General features: G+C 28.8%; 1 long non-coding RNA gene across 1 annotated transcript; it reads right to left on the reverse strand.

Annotated features, from left to right (window-relative positions):
- Positions 1 to 2,625: 2,625 nt before the first annotated feature.
- On the reverse strand, positions 2,626 to 3,208 carry LOC119664754. Its single transcript, XR_005251260.1, has 3 exons — positions 3,102 to 3,208; positions 2,940 to 3,039; positions 2,626 to 2,821 (listed from the first exon to the last, which is right to left on the reverse strand). It is a non-coding gene; the product is annotated as an uncharacterized LOC119664754 (long non-coding RNA).
- Between the last annotated feature and the right edge of the window lie 3,398 nt (positions 3,209 to 6,606).

Here is a 6,606-nt window from a genome sequence, read left to right on the forward strand (position 1 = left end):
AGTAACAAAGATAAAAAATGACCTTGAATTGAAAAATTTCTGTTTTCTGTACTAAAAACCCAACTTTGCTCGAGTGGCGCAACGTCATTTTTAATCCTATTGCTCCTAAACTTTGGGAATATCATTTTTTTGGTCAATGGCATATTCCTAGGGGGTGCGCTCATTAAAAATCGCATATTAGTTTTTTTGAGCCACCCTAGTGTAACACCATAACCGTATGCCTTTTGGTTTCTTTGTAGCGGTAGATGGCCGATTTCAACACATTCACATGGATATAGTGGACCCATTGTCATCATCGCAGGGGAAGCGCAATATTTTCTCTTGCATCGATCGTATTTATTCGTTGGTCATTCTTTTAGTGGGCATTATAGCAGAAAAATTAACAGCAGCATTCATTGATGGTTGGGTCGCATACTATTTTTATATTTTATATTTTCGTTTTAAAAATATTTGGCAGGAGAGTGCCAGTTATTTATAATTTTTATATTTATAACGCTAAAGTAACAGCAGAATTTTAAGAGTTATTTAAAAAATAAAAGGCACATAAAATAATTAAAACTGATGATAATGATAAATGTTATAGCATTGACAGACGAGCGCACTATATTATCATTAAGCAGCCTTAAATGATCATTTTAAAATTATCCTGACAGACGGTATAAATTATCATTAAGAAGTTGCGCCGTCCATGCTTGGCGCTTGAGTTTTATAATTTGAGCCATCTAAAATCAAAAGAAATATAAAATATATAAAAGAAATATAAAATATATAAAAAAAATATAAAATATATAAAAAAAAATATGAAATATATAAGAATATAACGAGTACTTACAGTTACCAATGTTTCCAAATATGTTTTGTTTACATTTTGACAACCAAATAGCTTGAAATTTGTTCCATTTTTTATTTTGTTTCACTCTCATATGCAGCATTACCATTTTTAAGAACCTAAATGATGAATAAATTGGGTTAAATTCGGAAATGACCATAAATGATCATTTAAAACTGCTAAATGAGCAAATAAATTATAATTTAGCCCCTTAATGATAATTTAGCTTACGTCTGTTGAATGTATTAGTAATATCAATCCCTGCAAAGGTTCAAGCAAACTAGAAGATTAGGCGTTTTCTTTTGTAAGCATATCACAAAAGAACAACAGCTTATTTTAAAAATAACATATGAAACAACAACACTGCTGGCTTATTTAGTCCAAGCTTTTCGAAACCGCTTAACTAATAAGCAGCTCAAATTGCATGGTTGCGAAGACTAAAAACTCGTCTATTGTGAACGATTTCTGGAAGTATATATGAAATTTCCAGTTCACGGTCAGCTATTAACTGTATTTGTAAAATAATAATATACAACTCTTTTTAATTTTCAGCTGCCAACTGCAGTTTTTTAATATAACGTGATTTAATATAATATTTTGCTGTTTAAAAATGAGTGAAACCTACGTAATTGTAGAACTTAAAAGTAAAAATATTAAGGAACTCTATTTTTCTGATTATATATATTTTTATATAGTCATATTGTAACATCACGAAAACGGTGGAGCAATGCTGAAACAATTGGGTTTCTTTTTAGCAGACCAAAAGCATTTTCTACTACCATTCGAGTAGAGCAATGCTTTCCGTTCAATTTTTTTTGTTTTTAATCTAAGTTATCATAGTGTTTGAATGGAGGCAGAAGCCAGTTTAAACACGGATAAGCAGTATTTCCAATAATAAATGATGAGTTTGGAAATAATTCACAGCCTGCAAAACAATGGAATAGTATTGTTTGCGATTGAAAAAATTTTCATGACATGACATGTTGGTCTTATAATTGGAATATGTGTGCAATCTATTGCTCCTATTATGTCTGGTATTCCAGCTTTTCTTCGAACTTCTTCATAACATCGGCTGCAATTGATCCTCTTGGCCACATAATATATTCATGGCTTATTGATATTAAGAAGCCTGTTACATGCCGGACTATACCCCAAGCCACTGCTATTGCAACACCAAAAAGAATTGCCAGCTGTCTGTAAGTAACTGTATTACTTACATACCAGATGTATAAATAAATTGATTTTCTGAATCCCACGCGTTGTCTTCCACCACCAAATTGATTTGAAAAGTACTCGGACTGTGAAAACCGTGTTGAAATAAATATGGCATAATTATTTAAGGCACTTTAGTTTACATGTTTAAAGTCCTGAGCACTTATAGCTTCAATAGTAGCTTCAAAACTGGAACATTTTTCATGTTGCTCCGGTTCTGAATCCGTGTCAGACGAACTTGCACTTTCAAATATGTAAATGTTAATAATTTTGTGACCAAATAATTATAATAAAGTGTTTTTTAGGCCAATTGGTCAAATTTTTTTTTTTATTATTGTTGTTAGAAATAAAAATTAAGAAAAGGAAAATTCACAATTTAATTTTTCAATATATTTTTTCAATATTTTATGGCAACCGTGTCGTAAACGAAAGTGCACTTCATTCAACATTTTAGGTAAGTGTTCATTAATGAAATTTTTATATTATATCATTACTTTTTTGTAATTAAAACCACATAATCTTTTACGATTAATATTAGATGTTTTATTTAATAGTTAATGTTATGTTAACTACTTTTCTCTTTTATTTTAAAACAGTAAGGATCAGCAATGTATTGTGGTTTTCAACGGAGGCTCCGTCATCGTGAACAACGTGTATAGAATTTTGGAGAAGTTGCCTATTGACAACACCTTCGAATTAATTTCTAATAGTCATCCTCACCGTTACTGTCAGCGTCGTCTACATTATAGTCAACATCTTTAAAGTCAAAAAAGAACGCAACTACAAAGAAATTTTGTTTATATTTTTTGTTGTTTTTATTTTTAATTTATAAGTTATTAGTGTTATTATTAGCTATTAGTTAAAATAAAACTTATTGAAAATTTGTTTCAAACATCACCTTATTTCTTTTCTATTTGGACTGTGGTTGTTTAGTGTTCAAACTTATTTTCAAGCTCTCTGTTGTCTTCTCAGAACCGACATACGGAATTCATTTTTATCTAAAATAGCAACTCAGTAAAATTTTATTCTTTATTTAATAATATTTACTGCCCGTATTTACCAGAAGGCCAGCACTTTCTTTGATTTCTAGTTATCATTGAAGATGTTTTGATTTTGAATAATTTGTAATTTTTTGTTCTTTTGTATATGCAGCAACTGCCGCTTTTATATCATAAAAAACATTATAAACATTATGTATTAAATTATTTAAATTTTCTGTCTTTTCTTCCATGCTGATTTATTTTCTTTTAACAATACAACATTTAATATCATCTGTTTACATAAAAGCTCTTTCCCATTCCTTAAGTAACTCATGATAATGTAAACGCAAATAGCTCAATGTTACTATATGGCTTATTAAGTACATAGTGGAAACGTAGTATTAGCTTGATCTAATTTTGTGAATAAATCAATGCAATTTATATAATAATAAGTTTGCTTTAAAAGAGTCTGTATAGAAAATTTAAATTTAAATTAAATTAAATTTAAATTTAAATTTTCTAATACCACGGACTTTGCGCGTCAAAACTAACGTTCACCCTTCATGCTTTTTCATTTAACTATTTAAGAATTTTTCTGAAATGATTTTTACCTCACTGAGAGAATTGTTCAAAACTATACAAAATAACTAACAAAAAAAGGCATATATATTTTTTATGACTTAAAATTTTTTAAAATTTTGACAATTGTATATGGTGATTACGTGAAAAAGATTTTGCGATACTCGTAATATAAAATTATTCAAAATTTCTTAGAAGTTTCGCTTATGTATATCATGTGCCACAAACGTTAAACTGACTTTAGAGTTTGAGTGTCGAATCTTTTTTATCTTCTCCTCGCATTGTCAATCAGCGAATACTAGAGTACATAAATATTCTTCAATTTTCTCTAAAAGAGCACATAAAGTTGGTGTACTGTAATCAAACGGTTAAAAGTCTGTGAAAAATAATTGATTAATTTAAATTAAAAAGAATTATTAAATGTGCAATGTATAATGCATCGTTTTTTTGTCCTGTGGCGTTTTTTCTTTAAACGCATATAAATATTTTTCTGCTCGTTTATTGCTGCACCCACAACTTGCAGTATTAAATTGCATGTATCCTTAAATTGGCTACGGTTAACAGATCGATTGGGGTTAGGCGAATATATGCAATAATGAATGGTTTTGTGACTTACAAAAAGGAATATTCATGAATCAAAATTGATATATGTGTTTACAATATTAAAATATGCAACTTATTCAACTTGAATTTTAGTTGTACTCAAATTTAAGGTGAGCCAATAATACAATATCCAGTATAATATCTACATGCGCACAAGGTATTTATATGCATTTAATATAAGTACAAAACGTAAATGATAGTATAGGTATATAATGCTTAAATTAACGTTAATTTATAAAGTTAGTTTACTCATATTTGCATTCCATCTATTGCTATAACACCTAAATTTTAATAGGCTTAAAAGTAATAAAATTGGTTCGCTTATGCTGAAGTACCGATATTTTTCGAGATTTTTTAAATGGGTCATATGGGAGGTGTTCTGCTTTAGGTTCAACTTTTTTTAATATCAAACTCTAATAAATAAGGAAATCATCTTGGTTATTAACTAAACGTAAATTATAATAAATTAAATTCTGATTTATTCGGATTTATGTCACTTCTCATAGTTATAGTCATGTTACAAATAATATATATATTATAATTACTTCGTTATTACATGTTGCTTGAATTAATTTAAAGTTTAACAGTGGCACATGTTTTAGCCGCATTAGTATGGGACATAATAGACAAATAGCGTAGTGTGTAGATTTAATACATGAAAAAAGTATTATGTTCTTTATATCATATGAGATTTTTATATATTAGATTAAATAATATATTAACTTAAAATTATTTTTACCGATTTCTCTATATATTAGCAAATATGTCGCGCTTTAAATTGCGAAGTAACACTGAGGGTTTCCAATTTTTTGAAGAAAATGTAAGCAAAAGTGCTTCAACTAATAAATCTTCGAAAGGATGTTTTAAAAAAATGTATCAGAAGAATAACAAGCTTACATTTGATAAAGGGGAGAATTCAAAGGAGTTGGTATCAAAAAATTTCGGAATTAATTCTATTGTGTGCAAAGTTCCATTGTGTCGAATATCTAGCGTTATAGAAAGACTAAAATTATCGAGATCTTTCACATCCATATCTAAAAATAATGATTGTCAATATATTCAAGCAAAAATTGATAATACATATAAATCAAATAGCAACAAAAAGGTACATGAAAGAGCTAATAGAAATTTATGTTTATATTGCAATAAGAAGTTTACGTCATATAAAATGCAATTAAAACACGTAGAAAAAATTCATATACAACAGAAAGACAGAAGAAGTAGTTGTAGAAATTCTCAGTTACCTTTCGTTTCGAAAAAAGTTAATGTAAATACTCCTATTTTGCAACAATCAATTGAGAATTTTCCTGGATGCTTATTTTGTAAAAGTGGTAAAAGTCATAAAATAACTACTCAAACTAATGATCTTAATGAACTTTTCAAACACCTAACGGAATGTCATGCTGATAAATATTTTGGATGTAAAATTTGTATTATACGTTTTCCAAATGGAGGAAAATTGTCAAAACATATGCAACTTATGCATGATAAACTGTCAAAATGTAATGATACCAAGTCATTATCAGATAATTTGACAGTTGATGAAATAACAAAATTAAAGAAAACTCGTCATAAAAAATTACAAAACGTTCTAAGCACTGATTCTTCAAAGAAAAATATATCTTCAAATTCTGCATCTATTGATAACAATATTCATTTCGACGCCGAAGAACCAATTCTTTCCAGATTGGGTTTAACTCAAAACAGGTTACCTAACAATAGAAAAGGTGGTCGATTAAGGCGGGAAAACAATTTAGCGAACCTACTCTTAAAATCAGATCAATCGACTCTTTTATCATCATCATCTGAAAGGATGAAAGGAAGAAGTAAACTTGTAAAAAATTCATCAATTAACGACGATGATGTTGTGTTCCGTGTTCCTACTAAAACAGATCTATCCTCGTGCATTTTTGATGATGATTTTTATAAAGAAATAGTAACAAATGTTCGAAATAATTTACTATACTATATAGATGGTAAAATAAAAGATACTAACAATGTTGTACCAGAAACTGCTGTTGTTAAAGATACATTTTCGCACATATGTACCACAATTGTTAAAAGCCCAATTGTTACTAATTCTTCTGCAGATATAGAAATTCATGCAGCAACTAGTCTTTCAGCTACTACTGCTTTTCCTACCTTACTTACGACGGAACAATATGGTTCAGATGTAACATCCAAATTTCGAAGACCTCATACAAAAAATTCATGGAAATGGAAATGGGATAGTGTGAAAAAATTTAAATTTATTAATGAAGGAGGTAAAATAATAAAAAAAATGAAACAACCAATGCACGGATTGCGAGATCTTTCAAAGTTAGATATGTGGACTCAACTAACAATGCGTCAGAAGTTTGAACAAAACACAATTTCTAATAATGTAGATAATTCATCTTTAAT

Source organism: Teleopsis dalmanni, unplaced genomic scaffold, assembly GCF_002237135.1.
Source record: "Teleopsis dalmanni isolate 2A unplaced genomic scaffold, ASM223713v2 unscaffolded_contig_2599, whole genome shotgun sequence".
Lineage (NCBI taxonomy): Eukaryota > Metazoa > Arthropoda > Insecta > Diptera > Diopsidae > Teleopsis > Teleopsis dalmanni.